This window comes from Leuresthes tenuis, unplaced genomic scaffold (genome assembly GCF_036924035.1).
Source record: "Leuresthes tenuis unplaced genomic scaffold, fLeuTen1.0.hap1 SCAF_6, whole genome shotgun sequence".
Classification (NCBI taxonomy): domain Eukaryota; kingdom Metazoa; phylum Chordata; class Actinopteri; order Atheriniformes; family Atherinopsidae; genus Leuresthes; species Leuresthes tenuis.
Window position 1 is genome coordinate 31,975,897 of NW_027325360.1, and position 19,906 is coordinate 31,995,802.

General features: G+C 42.9%; 1 non-coding gene across 1 annotated transcript; it reads left to right on the forward strand.

Moving 5' to 3' along the window:
* Positions 1-8,444: 8,444 nt before the first annotated feature.
* Positions 8,445-8,560, forward strand: LOC140310826 (U5 spliceosomal RNA). The gene has a single exon (XR_011916860.1). It is a non-coding gene; the product is annotated as a U5 spliceosomal RNA (small nuclear RNA).
* Positions 8,561-19,906: the final 11,346 nt, after the last annotated feature.

The window sequence follows — 19,906 nt, forward strand, 5'->3', positions numbered from 1 at the left end:
AGGTTTCAGGGGAAGATACAGTCACATTAGAGCATGCACAGATCTCTAGACATCATGGCCGTGAACGTACAGATCACGTGGAGGCGGCAGCTCTACTCGCCAGCCTCCCTGAACACCTATGGGCACAGGGTCCGACAGATGTTGGACAAGTTAAGTACAAGCCCATTACATTCCAGGTGCGTGAGGGTCCCCCTATTTGGATAAGGCAGTATCCTCATAAACCTCAGGCGGAAGAAGGACTTAGGGACACTATTGATGGCCTGTTACAAAAGGGGGTGTTAGAACCCTCGTCCTCAGAGTGGAACACACCCATTTTACCTATTGAAAAGAAAGGGACAGGTAAATATCGCATGGCACATGACCTACGGGCAATCAACGATATTCTCCTCACTCCTACAGTTCCTGTTCCGAATCCATATGTGGCTCTAACCAATTTGGATCCTAAACATGAGTGGTTTACCTGCATTGACTTGGCTAATGCATTCTTTTGTCTTCCCTTGGCGGAAGACTGCAGGCACATTTTCTCGTTTTCGTATCAGCACAAGCAGCTACAGTACACCAGGCTGCCACAAGGGTTCGCTTTGTCCCCAGGGATTTTTAACCAGGTTTTAAAAGATATCCTGAGTGATTGCCCACTACCAGAGCAGGTGACTCTCGTTCAGTATGTAGATGATTTGTTGTTGGCAGCGCCCACTGCGGCTCTGTGTTTGGAAGCAACTAAAAATGTCCTTTTACATCTTGCAAGAACAGGGTTCAAGGTCAGCAAAGCCAAACTTCAGGTTGCACGGCGGCAGGTAGCGTTTTTGGGCAGGCAAATTTCCCAAAAAGGAGCAGGGCTCTCCCCTCAGCACAGGTCTACTATTCTCCATCACTCTAAGCCAGTGAAGGTAAAGGACATGTTGTCTTTCTTAGGGTTGACGGGCTATAGTAGGACTTACATAGCCAATTACACCGGCTTAACTAGACCTCTGCGGGCCCTAGTGAAAGAACAAGGCATGCGCAACCTGTCAGCGACCCTGAATTGGACTCAGGAGGCGGAGGAAGCCTTTATTGCACTAAAACAGGCCCTCTCCACAGCAGCAGACCTAGCTATACCCGATTATAGCTTACCATTCTACTTGGATGTCTCTGGAACAGAACTTTGCACTAATGGCGTCCTGTTCCAGAGAAAAGGGGGTGAGAGAGTAGTACTAATGTATATCAGTGTGATGCTAGACAATATGGAAAAGCGCCATCCTATGTGTACACAACAGGCAGCAGGGATAGCAAAGCTCATTCAAAAAACTGCACACATTGTCATGGGACATCAACTGCACATTCTGACCACACATAGCGTTGTGGCCTATGTGAACTCACAGACTTTTACGCTGACTGCTCTGAGACAAAGACGACTGAGCAAAATTCTCGAGGCACCAAACCTGACTTTCACTCATGAAGGCATAAACATGGCAGATCAGCTAGGAACAGGTGAGCCACATGAGTGTACGGACAGAGTGCAGAAAGAGGAGAAAGTACGACTGGACCTACAAACAGAACCGATACCAGGGGCCAGAGAACTATACACAGACGGCTGTTGCTTCAGGGATGAACGAGAAGGACTGAAAGCAGCATATGCAGTTGTAGAGGACGTGCAAGGGGAACTGATCACACGACAAACAGAGAGACTGGAAGGACAGCAGTCAGCACAAAGAGCAGAAGTACTGGCAGTATTAGCAGCACTGAGGCTAGGGGAAGGGCAGGAAGTAAACATTTACACAGATTCAGCCTATGCAGCAGGAGCAGTACATGTGGAACTGAAACAGTGGTTGAGGGCTGGATTTCTAACCGCAACAAATAAACCCATCAGACATGAGGCAGAAATGAAAGAGCTAGCGGAGGCCCTACTACTCCCGAGCAAAGTAGCTGTTATCAAATGTAAGGGCCATGAGAAAAATGACTCACCTACAAAAAAGGGAAACGACGCAGCAGATATGGCAGCTAAAACCGCGGCAGGATATGTGGTGAAGGCGATCCTCATGTACGCTGAGACAGAGAAAGACACAGACATGACCGCACTGATAGCTGAGCAAGCTGCGGCCTCTCCACAAGAAAAGACATTATGGAAAGCGAGAGGGGCGACAGAAGTACACGGCCTCTGGAGGGGCCCAGATGGACGACCTATACTACCTCCAGGGATCAGACAGACAGCGTTGGCGGAGGCACATGGAGTGGGACATGTGGGGGTAGCTCAAATGATGAGAAATCTAGAGCACTGGTGGCATCCATACCTAAAGGACATGGCCAAACATTTTGTGGGGTCATGCGAGGAGTGTCTAAAGTACAATGTCAGACCAACAGTGAAACCACACCCTGGATGTTATCCATTGGAGGTAAAGCCAGGGAAAGAAATCATCATTGATTACACAGACATGATCACACCGGTGAAAGGGTATAGGTATATTCTGATGTGTGTGGACGCATATTCAGGATGGCCTGAAGCATGGCCTACCAAGAAAGAGGATGGTAAGTCGGTAATAAAATTTCTGATTAACCATTATATCCCCAGGCATGGATTTCCAGAAAGGATCAGGTCAGACAACGGCACTCACTTCAAAAACCAAGAGTTGCAACAGGTTGAGGCCATGCTAGGGCTAAAACACAAGTTTGGTACTGTCTACCATCCACAATCACAGGGTAAGGTTGAGAGAATGAATCAGACAGTGAAGAGCAAATTGGCTAAAATCTGTGCACAGACCAAAATGAATTGGCTAGATGCGTTGCCCTTAGCATTAATGTCCATCAGGAGCTCTGTTAATCAGTCCACAAGGTTTACACCACATGAGCTCCAGACAGGGAGAGCTTTTCCTGGACCTCAATCTAAGTTGCCAGGAACAGGACATATTGAACAACACCTAACCCACAAAATGTATTTCCATGAACTCCAAAGTCTCGTTGCAGAATTTTCAAAGCAGGTGGCGAGTAGCAGAGGAGAGGGCCAACCAGCGCCGGCTCCAGAGGCTGAGTGGGTATTGCTGAGGGTCATCAAACGAAAGTGGTCGGAGCCAAGGTGGACGGGGCCCTATCAGGTGACCGAGAGGACCTCCCACGCAGTCCGAGTCAAAGGGAAAGGTGATACGTGGTTCCATTGGAGCCAGTGTGCGGCAGCCGAGGAACCTCAACGCTCCCTAGCAGCGACTCACCAGGCGCTGAAAGATTTGCACACTGTACCGGCTGGTACAGAGGAAAAGACCACCAACCAACAAGGGGCAGAATAATCCCCTGGTGGCATTTTGCAGGCAGAAGTAGTACACTTCTGCCTCCTTGCAACGACATCATTTACGAGCAGGAAGGGTGTTAGACCCGGGCTCCAACTCAACCCTCATCTGGAAACGTCAGCCCTCACCTTCTTCATATTACCAGCGACTGACTTTCCTTAAAGAGCACCCGGAGTTGTGCTTCTCAGAAGAACGGCACCAGATGACGTCATCGCAGTTGAATTCTTTTATTTTTGGATTTGTTATACTCATAATCGTGTTTGCTTGGGCTTTGCTTAAACTTGCTCTTACAGGTCATACCAAGTTATAATCATTGCAGTATCACCCTTATGTTATCTTTTAATAATGTGTGCTATTTGCTAAGGAGTTGGGTAATGTTGACAAACTATAAGGTTTAAAGCTCCTCTAGGGGTAACCCCGCCTAGAGCACCCTGATAGATAAGGTCTGAATTACCAAGAAAGTTTTGCTTGCTATTTTTATCATACTTGAGACACAGTGAAACATATTAGAATGTTATTGTTTGGGAGTTGGAAAATTCTCACATGTTGTGTAGCCATCACGTGCGTGATTGTCCCCCTGATCTTCTGGTTATGTGAACCCAGTCCTGCACACAAACGACCCAAACGACAAACTCAAAAACAAGATTTTTGTTTGAATCAATATGGCGGCTTGGAGTTGAATTACACAGTAGGCTCCACCACAGCGTTTCAATTCGATTTGTGCGACGTTATTAAATGCGGAGGCAATGCAGCGGGTTGGAGAGGATATGATGTTTATCTCTGTGCTGACTCCTTTGTAAGTGAAGATTGCGCAAGGCGCCGAACGCCAGGTGGCTCCACGTGGTGGAAGCGTCTGTGCCACTCGTGGGGTCAGGCGGTGGGTTATACAGGGCCATGGACGCCCACTTATACGTATGGGAATGCAACCAAAGCTGCGAAAGTCGCCTTAGCCAGAGAAGGATGGGTTAATGATAAGCAAGGTCTGAACCCTCTCATGTTATCAATTGATAAAATGACAGGCGGATTTCACCCGGAAGGGCAAAATCATGACAAAACAGTGTATTTCATTCTCGGGGTGGAGACCTCAGGTAATGACCCTCAGGCTTTTGTAAAAGTCAATTTCATCACACCACCAGTCAATTTAACTAGCACCCCTTCGCCAGACACAACTGTAAACCCACCAGTTGGACAGGATAAGAAACTGGCCGAATCGGTAATCCAAGACAGCAATTCTAAGTTTAAGGTAATTGACTTTGCTCAACTGAAACCCGCAGATATAGTGCGTATGGCCACTGGCGTCTCAGAGGAAAATTTATGGCTATCTTGGGTAGCTCAAACTGCTCAGGAAAATAGTAAAGGAGATTGCGTGGCCTGTGCGTCTGCGCGCCCTAAACTGGTTACCGTCCCAGCTCCTCTAATTACTAATGACACATCAGGGTATCAATGTATGATGAATCTCACTTGGGGCAGAGATACAAACTGCCAGACTCTGGGCAGTCTTTTCCCACCAATTAGCAACAAGACTATAGTTGGCCCATTTACGCCAGAGAAGGGTAATGGTTCGTATGTGTGCTTTAACATTACAACCCCGCGATGCAGAGTTAATCATACCAAGCCATCACCCGATGTTCAGTTAGGCGCTATAGATCCCTCATGGTGTCGGGGGATGAGGCCAGGTAATGAATTAGGAGGGTGGGCGAGAGCAGGATTGTATTTCTATTGTGGTCAACCTAAATTACATGTCAGGGTCCCACCTCACAGCAGGGGGGTTTGCGCGATGGTCAGATTACGTACTCCTCTTATCCTGTTAGGAGATAGGTTAAGACATTTACATGGGGAACGGGACAGCAGTGCGGCTTTGACTCGCCGACGACGTCGCCATATTCTTACACGGCGCAGCACACACAATTTTGATTTATCAGTTGATAACCCCACCTACATGGATGCTATAGGAGTACCACGTGGAGTTCCTAACGAATTTAAATTGGCGGATCAAGTTGCGGCAGGATTCGAGAATATTCCTATTATAGCGGCCTTCTTTCCGGTGACTCCGAATAAAAATGTGGATCGGATTAATTATGTACATTATAACGTGTTGCGACTGACCAATTTGACCAGGGATGCTGTTGCAGGTTTGGCAGAACAGACAGCTCCCACCTCGCTCATGGCGGTGCAAAATAGGATGGCCTTAGACATGTTGTTAGCGGAAAAAGGTGGTGTTTGTGCCATGTTTGGTGATATGTGTTGCACATTTATCCCCAATAATACGGCTCCAGATGGTTCGGTATCGAAAGCCCTACAAGGTTTGCGCACGCTCTCTAAAACAATGCATGAACACTCGGGGATTGACAATCCGCTGGATGAATGGCTGACCAAGGTGTTTGGGAAATGGAAGACTCTGATAATGTCACTTTTTGTATCTCTTGCTATATTCGTCGCTATTTTGGTGACTTGTGGTTGTTGCTGTATCCCATGTATCCGTTCACTTGCCATTAGACTTATAACTACCACTATAGAGGGGAAGGCTCCCTCCCCTTTGGTAATGCCACTGCTGAACCCTCCCGATCCTGATACAGATGAAGATGATATCATCAGAATGTCAGAGATTGTGTGATCACCTTGTAGTGATCAAAAGGGGGCGTGAAGTTTTTCAATTTATTTTTAGTCATGTATTGTTACTCAGCCATTTGTGTGATCTCTTAATAGAGATCAAAAGGGGGTATTGTGAGTGAGGATAGCTGTATAAGGTGATATCCTGTATAACTGACTTGCTCATTTCTGTGCTTGCACAGCAGCCTGATAAGGAAATATCTCTGAGAACAACAGGTTGTAAAACTAGGACCGCACCCACAACGGTCTTCTGAAAGTAACGCCTTATACCAGTACACACACGCACACACATAGAGGAAGAGATAAGATATTGACGCACACACATCTCATAAGGCGGAGACTGAACTCAAGTCTATATAACATCACACCCCTAGACAAAGACAGAGCTTTTCCGTACTTTGTGCTGTTCGCATGCATTGTACTGAACTGCTCTCCGCACTTTGCAAACTGCGTAAATAAAACTGTGATGATTCTTATATCGTCTCCTCTGTCTTCCTCCTTCACTGCATCAACGGACTCGGAAAGAGGTACAGGTTAACCTCAACATGATGTATGGTTGGCATTTGCACCTTTTGTTACCCTCTTTTTATACTGATTGCTGAAGATTAAGTTGTTCTTTCTCAAACTACAATTTTTTTTTAATTGTTGAAACTTGATTTGAAGTGGATAAATAAGGAGGACAAACAGTTTTAAGTCACGCTGATAGAAGAAATTAATTTTATAGCAAAATCTGTATTTCGTCATATGTCGAGAGATGCTTATTGCTGAAGAAGTTCTTTCACATTCTACAAAGTACAACGTTGTTTATCGTTGAAACTTGATTAGACATGAATAAATATGAAGGACAAAGCAGTCTTAACTTGGTTTGAGTTAATTAATTCGTTTTATAGGAGAATCCGAATTCGTGCTTATTTTCGGATTCCTGAAGAATGAGTCTGGTTCTTTCTCATAATACAAAGTTTGTTGTTTATTGTTGAAACTTCATCAGAAGCGAAGAAATAAATGAATGCCTATCAACAAATGTGGGATCTAAACTCTACTGCTTCCTCTAAAATAATTTCTTTTCTCAATTCAGAAATGTGTGTGTGTAAGTCACAACACCCGTGACACCAAAACGGCTTTCTTTTCTCTCTTTTCTCTACACTCTGCACTATGAGCACACACACCAAATCAGAAAGGCTTTTTTCTCTCTTTTCTACATTATGGACTGTGGGGACACAAAACCGCTCTCTCTTTTTTTTTTTGATTGTGTGCCAGGGCGTTGTCTCACGTATTAGATTATGCTTAAGATACGAATGGGTTTATCAGTCACATCAGAATCCATACATACTGATCCTCCCGTAATAAAATGGTCGGATCTTATCAAACACACTTTGTTTCTTGTGACAATCAAGTCAGCGAAACAGCGTATACACGTCAAGACACTGAATCAAGTTTGCCACAAGAACTCATAAGTTTGGCAGTATTGCTCTGCCGTCAGCAATCATACACCCATTTTATTTTCGTGAGACGTGCAGGCACCTGTTCATCTACTGTTCTATCACTATGAATTAGTTTATCTATTATCAATAAGGATACTTCTACAACTACTATCAAAGTATGTCCAGACTTCTTATGTTGTCAGTTGCTATATATGAATAAGTGGGTAGCTACTGACAAGCATTAAGCATGTCACACAGCCCAAACATATAACATTTCAGGACACACCACACAGTTAACAACCACAGTGAAGTGTCAAAGCCCAAACATTCAACAGGACACTTACACAACACATTCAAATCAAACAGTCAGACAACATACAAGAGCATATACCCCAGCCGGCATTGCTCCCTGCCTATTTTCCTACAGCTCACTATGTGTGCGCACACCTTTATTCACAAACTCTTCAACTTATACTCTTTTACCGAAGCTGCTACAGCTCGATTGGCCGAATACCCTTAGATCCTATTTCGGTGAATTTGACATCTGCCTTACATGTAACAGATTAGCGGTTTAGCAGTTTTAATTTAGTTTGAGTGAAGGAATTCATTTTATAGCAAAATCCGAAATCGTGAAGCACTCATGAAAGTAAGCTTATTCTCGGATTCCTGAAACTTTAGATTTGCTCTTTCTTTTACTGCAAAGTACAACGTTGTTTTTTTTGTTTAAATCTTTCTAGACATGGTAAATATGAACGACAAAGCAGTTTTAACATAGTTTGAGTGAAGGAATTCATTTTATAGATAAAATCCCAAGAGTCTGCAGAGAAAAGAGAGTGAATGCGAAGTAGACTTTAACACGGCTATGGGAGCGAGCCGAGTGTCGGCTAACCGGGAGAATTGCTTGAAAGAAACGCGACACCGAATGAGCGGTCAGAACAAAGCCTCAATACGGGATTCTCGTGGTGTTTTTGTTGCTGCCTTGTCTTTTGCATAGAGTAAAAGACAAGGCAGCCATCGAATAGGGCCCGATTGTTCCTACTTGGTCAGCCGAGGAGCAAGGGGGGGGGGGGGGCAAGCGTCTCAACCAAGCAAAGCTCACCATGGGGAAGGTGGCTATACCAACTAGCCTGATGCCCTGCTCCCGCAGTGACGGATAATCGTACTCTGGTTTCTCTTCATAACATACAAGTCTTTCGCCTTTTACTAAAGACTTCCGTGGAGAGCAGCACTAATGAGTTGTTTCTATTATATTACCGGGAGTTGTGTAAGTGTCCTGTTGAATGTTACATGTTTGGGCTTTGACACGCTTCACTGTGGTTGTTAACTGTGTGGTGTGTCCTGAAATGTTATATGTTTGGGCTGTGTGACATGCTTAATGCTTGTCAGTAGCTACCCACTTATTCATATATAGCAACTGACAACATAAGAAGTCCGGACATACTTTGATAGTAGTTGTAGAAGTATCCTTATTGATAATAGATCACTAATTCATAGTGATAGAACAGTAGATGAACAGGTGCTTGCACATGTCTCACGAAAATAAAATGGGTGTATGATTGCTGACGGCAGAGCAATACTGCCAAACTTATGAGTTCTTGTGGCAAACTTGATTCAGTGTCTTGACGTGTATACGCTGTTTCGCTGACTTGATTGTCACAAGAAACAAAGTGTGTTTGATAAGATCCGACCATTTTATTACGGGAGGATCAGCATGTATGGATTCTGATGTGACTGATAAACCCATTCGTATCTTAAGCATAATCTAATACGTGAGACAACGCCCTGGCACACGATAAAAAAAAAAAGAGAGAGAGAGCGGTTTTGTGTCCCCACAGTTCATAATGTAGAAAAGAGAGAAAAAAGCCTTTCTGATTTGGTGTGTGTGCTCATAGTGCAGAGTGTAGAGAAAAGAAAGCCGTTTTGGTGTCACGGGTGTTGTGACTTACACACACACATTTCTAAATTGAGAAAGGAAATTATTTTAGAGGAAGCACTAGAGTTTAGATCCCACATTTGTTGATAGGCATTCATTTATTTCTTCACTTCTGATGAAGTTTCAACAACAAACTTTGTATTATGAGAAATAACCAGACTCATTCTTCAGGAATCCGAAAATAAGCTCTATTTTATGAGTTATGCACGAATTCGGATTCTCCTATAAAACGAATTCATTAACTCAAACCAAGTTAAGACTGCTTTGTCCTTCATATTTATTCATGTCTAATCAAGTTTCAACGATAAACAACGTTGTACTTTGTAGAATGAGAAAGAACTTCTTCAGCAATAAGCATCTCTCGACATATGACGAAATACAGATTTTGCTATAAAATTAATTCCTTCTATCAGCCTGACTTAAAACTGTTTGTCCTCCTTATTTATCCACTTCAAATCAAGTTTCAACAATTAAAAAAAATTTGTAGTTTGAGAAAGAACAACTTAATCTTCAGCAATCAGTATAAAAAGAGGTGCAAATGCCAACCATACATACCTAAAAGGTGGAGCGGAAGTATTCAGCTGCAAGTAGGTGTGAATGTTCGACCATAATTTGTAAAAAGCGGATAAGAAAAGGTTCGAATGCCCGACTATATATTAACAAAAGCGGGAGGAGAGGTCTTCGGATGAGAGTGGGTGAGAATTTCCAACCATAATCTATAAAATACGGTGAAAAAAAATATGTGAATGCCTCATAGAACACTAAAAGCGGAAGTGTTCGGCTGCAAGAAGGTGTGAATGTCCGACTATATTTGGTGAAAAGCAGGTGAAGCAAGGTCTGAATGCCCAACCTTACATCATCAAAAGCGAGATCAGAGGTGTTTGGCAGCAAGAAGGCCATAGTTTGCCAAAAGCGGGTAAGGTGCGAATGACCGACTAAATATCAACAAAAGTGGGGGCGGAGGTCTTCGGATGCAAGTGGGTGTGAATATCCCACCATACAAGTATGGTGGAGAGGAAGCTGTGAATGGCCGACCATAGTAAAAGGCGGGTGAGAGAAGGTGCGAATGTCAAACCATACATAATCAAAACAGGGAGCGGAGGTGTTCTGCTGTAAGAAGGTGTGAATGTCCAACCATAGTTGGTAAAAAGCGGGTAAGAAAAGGTTAAAATACCCGACTGTACACAATCAATAGCGGGAGCGGAGTTGTTCGGCTACTAAAAGGTGTGAAAGTCCGACCATGGTTTGTAAAAAGCGGGTAAGAAAAGGTGCGAATGCCCGACAATGTATGATCAAAAGAGGGAGTGGAGGTTTTCGGCTGCAAGAAGGTCTGAATGTCCAACCATAATTTGTAAAAACCGGGGAAGAAAAGGCTCGAAAGCCCGACTATACACCATCAAAAGTGGGAGCGGAGGAGTTCAGCTGCAAGACGGTCTGAATGTCCATCAATAATTGCTAGAAAACATGAAAGAAAATTTTCGAATATCAAACTGCACATGATCATAAGCGGGAGAGGAGGTGTTCAGCTGCTGGAAGGTGTGAATGTCTACCCATAATTACTGAAAAATGGGTAAGAAAAGGTGCGAATGTCTAACCATACATCATCAAAAGAGGGAGCGGAGGTGTTCCGCTGTAAGACGGTGTGAATGTCCGACCATAGATGGTAAAAAGCGGGTAAGAAAAGGTTAAATTACCCGACTGTACACAATCAAAAGAGGGAGCGGAGTTGTTCAGCTAAGAGAAGGTGTGAAAGTCCGACCTTGGTTTGTAAAAAGCGGGTAAGAAAAGGTTCGTATGCCCGAATATACACCATCAAAAGCGGAAGCGGAGGTGTTCGGCTGCAAGATATTGTGAACGTCCGACCAAAGTTTGTAAAAAGCAGTTAAGAAAAGGTTCGAATATCTAACCAAATATAATCAAAAGCGGGAGCAGAGCTGTTCGACTGGAAGTAGGTGTGAATGTCAGATCATAATTTGCAAAAAGCTGATGAGAAAGGGTGAGAATGCCCGACTATACACCATCAAATGCGGTAGCGGAGTTATTCGGCTGTGAGTAGGTGTGAATCTCCAACCATAATTGCTGAAAAATGTGTTAGAAAAGGTAAAAATGCCGGTCCATACATCATCAAAATCGGGAGAGGTGGTGTTCAGCTGCAAGAAGGTCTAAATGTCCATCAATAATTGCTAGAAAACATGAAAGAAAATTTTCGAAAATCAAACCACACATGATCATAAGTGGGAGAGGAGGTGTTCAGCTGCAAGAAGGTGTGAATGTCCACCCATAATACCTGAAAAATGGGTAAAAAAAAGGTGCGAATGCCCAACCATACATCATCAAAAGAAGGAGTGCATGTGTTCGGCTACAAGAAGGTGTGAACGTCCAACCAAAGTTTGTAAAAAGCAGTTAAGAAAAGGTTCGAATATCCAACCATACATAATCAAAAGCGGGAGCAGAGCTGTTCGACTGCAAGTAGATGTGAATGTCAGATCATAATTTGCAAAAAGCTGATGAGAAAGGGTAAGAATGCCCGACTATACACCATCAAATGCGGGAGCGGAGTTGTTCGGCTGTGAGTAGGTGTGAATCTCCGACCATAATTGCTGAAAAATGTGTTAGAAAAGGTAAGAATGCCGGTCCATACATCATCAAATGCGAGAGAGGTTGTGTTCGGCTGCAAGTAGGTGTGAATGTCCAGCCATAATTACTCACAAACGGGTAAGAAAAGGTAGTATTGCCAGACCATATATGATCAAAACAGGGAGCGGAGGTGGTTCAGCTGCAAGAAGGTTTGAATGTCCGACTAAAGTTCAAATATATTAACAAAAGCGGGAGGAGAGGTCTTCGGATGAGAGTGGTTGAAAATTTCCAACCATAATGTATAAAATGCGGTGAAAAAAAGGTGTGATAGAACACTAAAAGGTGGAGCGGAAGTGTTCGGCTGCAAGAAGGTGTGAATGTCCGACTATATTTGGTGAAAAGCAGGTGAAGCAAGGTCTGAATGCCCAACCTTACATCATCAAAAGCGAGATCAGAGGTGTTTGGCTGCAAGAAGGCCATAGTTTGCCAAAAGCGGGTAAGGTGCGAATGTCCGACTAAATATCAACAAAATTTGGGGCGGAGGTCTTCGGATGCAAGTGGGTGTGAATGTCCGACTATATTTGGTGAAAAGCAGGTGAAGCAAGGTCTGAATGCCCAACCTTACATCATCAAAAGCGAGATCAGAGGTGTTTGGCTGCAAGAAGGCCATAGTTTGCCAAAAGCGGGTAAGGTGCGAATGACCGACTAAATATCAACAAAAGTGGGGGCGGAGGTCTTCGGATGCAAGTGGGTGTGAATATCCCACCATACAAGTATGGTGGAGAGGAAGCTGTGAATGGCCGACCATAGTAAAAGGCGGGTGAGAGAAGGTGCGAATGTCAAACCATACATAATCAAAACAGGGAGCGGAGGTGTTCTGCTGTAAGAAGGTGTGAATGTCCAACCATAGTTGGTAAAAAGCGGGTAAGAAAAGGTTAAAATACCCGACTGTACACAATCAATAGCGGGAGCGGAGTTGTTCGGCTACTAAAAGGTGTGAAAGTCCGACCATGGTTTGTAAAAAGCGGGTAAGAAAAGGTGCGAATGCCCGACAATGTATGATCAAAAGAGGGAGTGGAGGTTTTCGGCTGCAAGAAGGTCTGAATGTCCAACCATAATTTGTAAAAACCAGGGAAGAACAGGCTCGAAAGCCCGACTATACACCATCAAAAGTGGGAGCGGAGGTGTTCAGCTGCAAGACGGTCTGAATGTCCATCAATAATTGCTAGAAAACATGAAAGAAAATTTTCGAATATCAAACTGCACATGATCATAAGCGGGAGAGGAGGTGTTCAGCTGCAAGAAGGTGTGAATGTCTACCCATAATTACTGAAAAATGGGTAAGAAAAGGTGCGAATGCCTAACCATACATCATCAAAAGAGGGAGCGGAGGTGTTCCGCTGTAAGACGGTGTGAATGTCCGACCATAGATGGTAAAAAGCGGGTAAGAAAAGGTTAAATTACCCGACTGTACACAATCAAAAGAGGGAGCGGAGTTGTTCAGCTGAGAGAAGGTGTGAAAGTCCGACCTTGGTTTGTAAAAAGCGGGTAAGAAAAGGTTCGTATTTCCGAATATACACTATCAAAAGCGGAAGCGGAGGTGTTCGGCTGCAAGATATTGTGAACGTCCGACCAAAGTTTGTAAAAAGCAGTTAAGAAAAGGTTCGAATATCTAACCAAACATAATCAAAAGCGGGAGCGGAGGTGTTCGACTGGAAGTAGGTGTGAATGTCAGATCATAATTTGCAAAAAGCTGATGAGAAAGGGTGAGAATGCCCGACTATACACCATCAAATGCGGTAGCGGAGTTGTTCGGCTATGAGTAGGTGTGAATCTCCAACCATAATTTCTGAAAAATGTGTTAGAAAAGGTAAAAATGCCGGTCCATACATAATCAAAATCGGGAGAGGTGGTGTTCAGCTGCAAGAAGGTCTAAATGTCCATCAATAATTGCTAGAAAACATGAAAGAAAATTTTCGAAAATCAAACCACACATAATCATAAGTGGGAGAGGAGGTGTTCAGCTGCAAGAAGGTCTGAATGTCCGACCAATAATTACTGAAAAATGGGTAAGAAAAGGTGCGAATGCCAAATCATACATCATCAAAAGCAGGAGCGGATGTGTTCGGCTACAAGAAGGTTTGAATGTCCAACCATAGTAAGTAAAAGGTGGGTAAGAAAAGGCTCGAATGCCCGACTATATACCATCAAAAGCGGAAGCGGAGGTGTTCGGCTGCAAGACGGTGTGAACGTCCGACCAAAGTTTGTAAAAAGCATTAAGAAAATGTTCGAATATCCAACCAAACATAATCAAAAGCGGGAGCAGAGATGTTCGACTGCAAGTAGGTGTGAATATCAGATCATAATTTGCAAAAAGCTGATGAGAAAGGGTGAGAATGCCCGACTATACACTATCAAATGTGGGAGCGGAGGTGTTCGTCTGTGAGTAGGTGTGAATCTCCGACCATAATTGCTGAAAAATGTGTTAGAAAAGGTAAGAATGCCGGACCATATATCATCAAAAGCGGTAGAGGTTGTGTTCGGCTGCAAGAAGGTGTGAATGTCCAGCCATAATTACTCACAAACGGGTAAGAAAAGGTACTATTGCCAGACCATATATGATCAAAACAGGGAGCGGAGGTGGTTCAGCTGCAAGAAGGTTTGAATGTCCGACTAAAGTTTGTAAAAAGCGGGTAAGACAAGGTGTGAATGCCCGACAATGTATGATCAAAAGAGGAGCGGAGGTTTTCGGCTGCAAGAAGGTCTGAATGTCCACCCATAATTACTGAAAAATGGGTAAGAAAAGGTGCGAAAGCCCAACCGCACATGATCATAAGTGGATGAGAAGATGTTCGACTGCAAGTAGGTGTGAATGTAAGATCATAATTTGTAAAAAGCGGGTAAGAAAAGGTAAGAATGCCCAACCATAAATTATCAAAAGCGGCAGCAGAGTTTCGGCTGGTATTTATCAATGTCTAGATAGATTTCAACAAAAAACAACGTTGTACTTTGCAGTAAAAGAAAGTGCAAATCAAAAGTTTTAGGAATCCGAGAATAAGCTTATTTTCATGAGTACTGCACGATTTTGGATTTTATGTATAAAATGAATTTCTTCACGCAAACTAAGTTAACACTGCTTTGTCCTTCATATGTACCCATTTCTACATATATTTCAAGCATAAACTTCCTCATATTACCCTGAATGAGAAAGAGCCACACTTGTGATTAAGCCATACCTCCCTTTTGAGGAGTTCTGCATGATTTGGGATTTTATCTATAAAATTAATTCCTTCACTCAAACTATGTTAAAACGGCTTTTACCTTCATATTTATCAATGTCTTGATAGATTTAAACAAAAAAACAACGTTGTACTTTGCAATAAAAGAAAGAGCAAATCAAAAGTTTTAGGAATCCGAGAATAAGCTTATTTTCATGAGTTCTGCACGATTTCGGATTTTATGTATAAAATGAATTCATTCACTCAAACCAAGTTAAAACTGCTTTTTCCTTCATATTTATCAATGTCTAGATCAACTTCAACAAAGAACAACATTGTATTTTGCAGTAGAAGAAAGAGCAAAACTGAAGGATCAGGAATCCGAGAATAAGCTTCTTTTCATACGTTCTGCATGATTTGGGATTTTATGTATAAAATGAATTCCTTCACTCAAACTAAGTTAACACTGCTTTGTCCTTCATATGTACCCATTTCTACATATATTTCAAGCATAAACTTCCTCATATTACCCTGAATGAGAAAGAGCCACACTTGTGATTAAGCCATACCTCCCTTTTGAGGAGTTCTGCATGATTTGGGATTTTATCTATAAAATCAATTCCTTCACTCAAACTATGTTAAAACGGCTTTTACCTTCATATTTATCAATGTCTCGATAGATTTAAACAAAAAAACAACGTTGTACTTTGCAATAAAAGAGAGCAAATCAAAAGTTTTAGGAATCCGAGAATAAGCTTATTTTCATGAGTTCTGCACGATTTCGGATTTTATGTATAAAATGAATTCATTCACTCAAACCAAGTTAAAACTGCTTTTTCCTTCATATTTATCAATGTCTAGATCGACTTCAACAAAGAACAACATTGTATTTTGCAGTAGAAGAAAGAGCAACACTGAAGGATCAGGAATCCGAGAATAAGCTTCTTTTCTTATGGGCAAGTGGGAACTGCTTTGTCCTTCATATTTATCAATGTGTAGATGGATTTCAACTTCTTCTACTTCAAAGTCCAATGTTTTTCTTTGTTGAAGTCGATCTAGACATTGATGAATATGGAAGGACAAAGCAGTTCTAACTTGGTTTGAGCAAAGCAATTCATTTTATAGCAAAATCCGAAATCGTGCAGAACTCATGAAAGCAGGCTTATACTCGGATTCCTGAAACTTTAGATTTGATCTTTCTTTTACTGCAAAGTACAACGTTGTTGTTTTTTTTTAAAATATTTCTAGACATGGTAAATATGAAGGACAAATCAGTTTTAACATAGTTTGAGTGAAGTAATGCATTTTATAAGCAAAATCCCAAATCATGCAGAACTCACGAAATGCTTTTTCTCGCTTTTCACTGCTTTTTACAAACTTTGGTCGGACGTTCACACCTTCTTGCATCCGAACACCTCCGCTTCCGCTTTTGATGATGTATATTCGGGCATTCGAACCTTTTTTTACCCGCTTTTTACAAACCATTGTTGGACTTTCACACCTTCTTGCAGCCGAACACCACCTCTCCCGCTTTTGATGATGTATGGTCCAGTATTCTTACCTTTTCTAACACATTTTTCAGCAATTATGGTCGGACATTCACACCTACTCACAGCTGGACACCTCCGCTCCCGCTTTTGATCATACAATGTCGGGACATCGCTCCTTGTCTTACCAGCTTTTTACAAACTATAGTCAGACATTCACACCTTGCAGCTGAACCTCCGCTCCCTGTTTTGATCATGTATGGTCTGGCAATACTACCTTTTCTTCCCCCGTTTGTGAGTAATTATGGCTGGACAATCACACATACTTGCAGTCGAACAGCTCTGCTCCCGCTTTTGATTATGTTTGGTTGTATATTCGAACCTTTTCTTAACTGCTTTTTACAAACCATGGTCGGACTTTCACACCTTCTTGTAGCCGAACAACTCCGCTCCCGCTATTGATTGTGTACAGTCGGGTATTTTAACCTTTTCTTACCCGCTTTTTACCAACTATGGTCGGACATTCACACCGTCTTACAGCGGAACACCTCCGCTCCCGCTTTTTATGGTGTATAGTCGGGCATTCGAACCTTTTCTTACCCGCTATTTACAAACTATGGTAGGACATTCAAACCTTCGTGTATCCGAAAACCTCCGCTCTCTCTTTTGATCATACATTGTCGGACATTCGCACCTTTTCTTACCCGCTTTTTACAAACCATGGTCGGACTGTCACACCTTCTTGTAGCCGAACACATCCGCTCCCGCTATTGATTGTGTACAGTCGGGTATTTTAACCTTTTCTTACCCGCTTTTTACCAAGTATGGTCGGACATTCACACCTTCGTACAGCGGAACACCTCCGCTCCCTCTTTTGATGGTGTATGTTCGGGCATTCAAACCTTTTCTTACCCGCTTTTTCCAAACTATGGTCGGCCATTCACAGCTTCCTCACCACCATACTTGTATGGTGGGATATTCACACCCACTTGCATCCGAAAACCTCCGCCCCCACTTTTTTTGATATTTAGTCGGTCATTCGCAGCTTACCCGCTTTTGGCAAACTATGGCCTTCTTGCAGCCAAACACCTCTGATCTCGTTTTTGATGATGTAAGGTTGGGCATTCAGACCTTGCTTCACCTGCTTTTCACCAAATATAGTCGAACAGTCACACCTTCTTGCAGCCGAACACTTCTGCTCCACCTTTTAGTGTTCTATGGGGTATTCACACCTTTTTTTTCACCGCATTTTATTGATTATGGTTGGAAATTCTCACCCACTCATCCGAAGACCTCTCCTCCTGCTTTTGTTAATATATAGTCGGGCATTCAAACCTTTTCTTACCCGCTTTTTACAAATTATGGTTGTACATTCAGACCTTGCAGCCGAAAACCTCCGCTCCCTCATTTGATCATACATTGTCAGGCATTCGCACCTTGTCTTATCCGCTTTTTATAAACTTTAGTCAGACATTCAAACCTTGCAGCTGAACCACCTCCGCTCCCTGTTTTGATAATGTATGGTCTGGCAATACTACCTTTTCTTACCGGTTTGTGAGTAATTATGGCTGGACATTCACACCTACTTGCAGCCGAACACCACTTTTCCCGCTTTTGATGATGTATGGTCCGGCATTCTAGTCTTTTCTAACACATTTTTCAGCAATTATGGTTTGACATTCACACCTACTCACAGCCGAACACTTCCGCTCCCGCATTTGATGGTGTATAGTCGGGCATTCTCACCCTTTCTCATCAGCTTTTTGCAAATTATGATCTGACATTCACACCTACTTGCAGTCGAACAGCTCTGCTCCCGCTTTTGATTATGTTTGGTTGGATATTCGAAACTTTTCTTCACTGCTTTTTACAAACTTTGGTCGGACGTTCACACCTTCTTGCAGCCGAACACCTCCGCTTCCGCTTTTGATGATGTATATTCGGGCATTCGAACCTTTTCTTACCCATTTTTCAGTAATTATGGGTAGACATTCACACCTTCTTGCAGCTGAACACCTCCTCTCCCGCTTATGATCATGTGCAGTTTGATATTCGAAAATTTTCTTTCATGTTTTCTAGCAATTATTGATGGACATTCAGACCTCCTTGCAGCTGAACACCTCCGCTCCCGCTTTTGATGATGTATAGTCGGGCTTTCGAGCCTTTTCTTCCCCGGTTTTTACAAAATTATGGTTGGACATTCAGACCTTCTTGCAGCCGAAAACCTCCGCTCCCTCTTTTGATCATACATTGTCGGGCATTCGCACCTTCTCTTACCCGCTTTTTACAAACCAGGGTCGGACTTTCACACCTTTTAGTAGCCGAACAACTCCGCTCCCGCTATTGATTGTGTACAGTCGGGTATTTTCACCTTTTCTTACCCGCTTTTTACCAACTATGGTCAGACATTCACACCTTCTTACAGTGGAACACCTCCGCTCCCTCTTTTGATGGTGTATGTTCGGGCTTTCGAACCTTTTCTTACCCGCTTTTTACAAACTATGGTCGGACATTAAAACCTTCTTGTAGCCGAACACATCCACTCCTGCTTTTGATGATGTATGGTTGGGCATTCGTACCTTTTCTTACCCATTTTGCAGTAATTATGGGTGGACATTCACACCTTTTTGCATTTTAACACCTCCTCTCCCGCTTATGATCATGTGCGGTTTGATATTCGAAAATTCTCTTCCATGTTTTCTAGCAATTATTGATGGACATTCAGACCTTCTTGCAGCTGAACACCTCCGCTCCAGCTGTTGATGGTGTATAGTCGGGCTTTCGAGCCTTTTCTTCCCCGATTTTTACAAATTATGGATGGACATTCAGACCTTCTTTCAGCCGAAAACCTCCGCTCCCTCTTTTGATCATACATTGTCGGGCATTCGCACCTTTTCTTACCCGCTTTTTACAATTCATGGTCGGACTTTCACACCTTTTAGTAGCGGAACAACTCTGCTTCCGCTATTGATTGTGTACAATAGGGTATTTTAACCTTTTCTTACCTGCTTTTTGCCAATTATGGTTGGACATTCACACCTTCTTACAGCGGAACACCTCCGCTCCCTCCTTTGATGGTGTATGTTCGGGCATTCGAACCTTTTCTTACCCGCTTTTTACAAACTATGGTCAGACATTCAAACCTTCTTGTAGCCGAACACATCCACTCCTGCTTTTGATGATGGTTATTCAAACCTACTTGTTGCCCGCTTTTCATTAATTATGGGTGGACATACACACCTTGTCGCAGCCAAACACCTCCGCTCCCTGTTAGGATCATGTATGGTTGGGCATTCGTACCTTTTCTTACCCATTTTGCAGTAATTATGGGTGGACATTCACACCTTCTTGCATTTGAACACCTCCTCTCCCGCTTATGATCATGTGCGGTTTGATATTCGAAAAT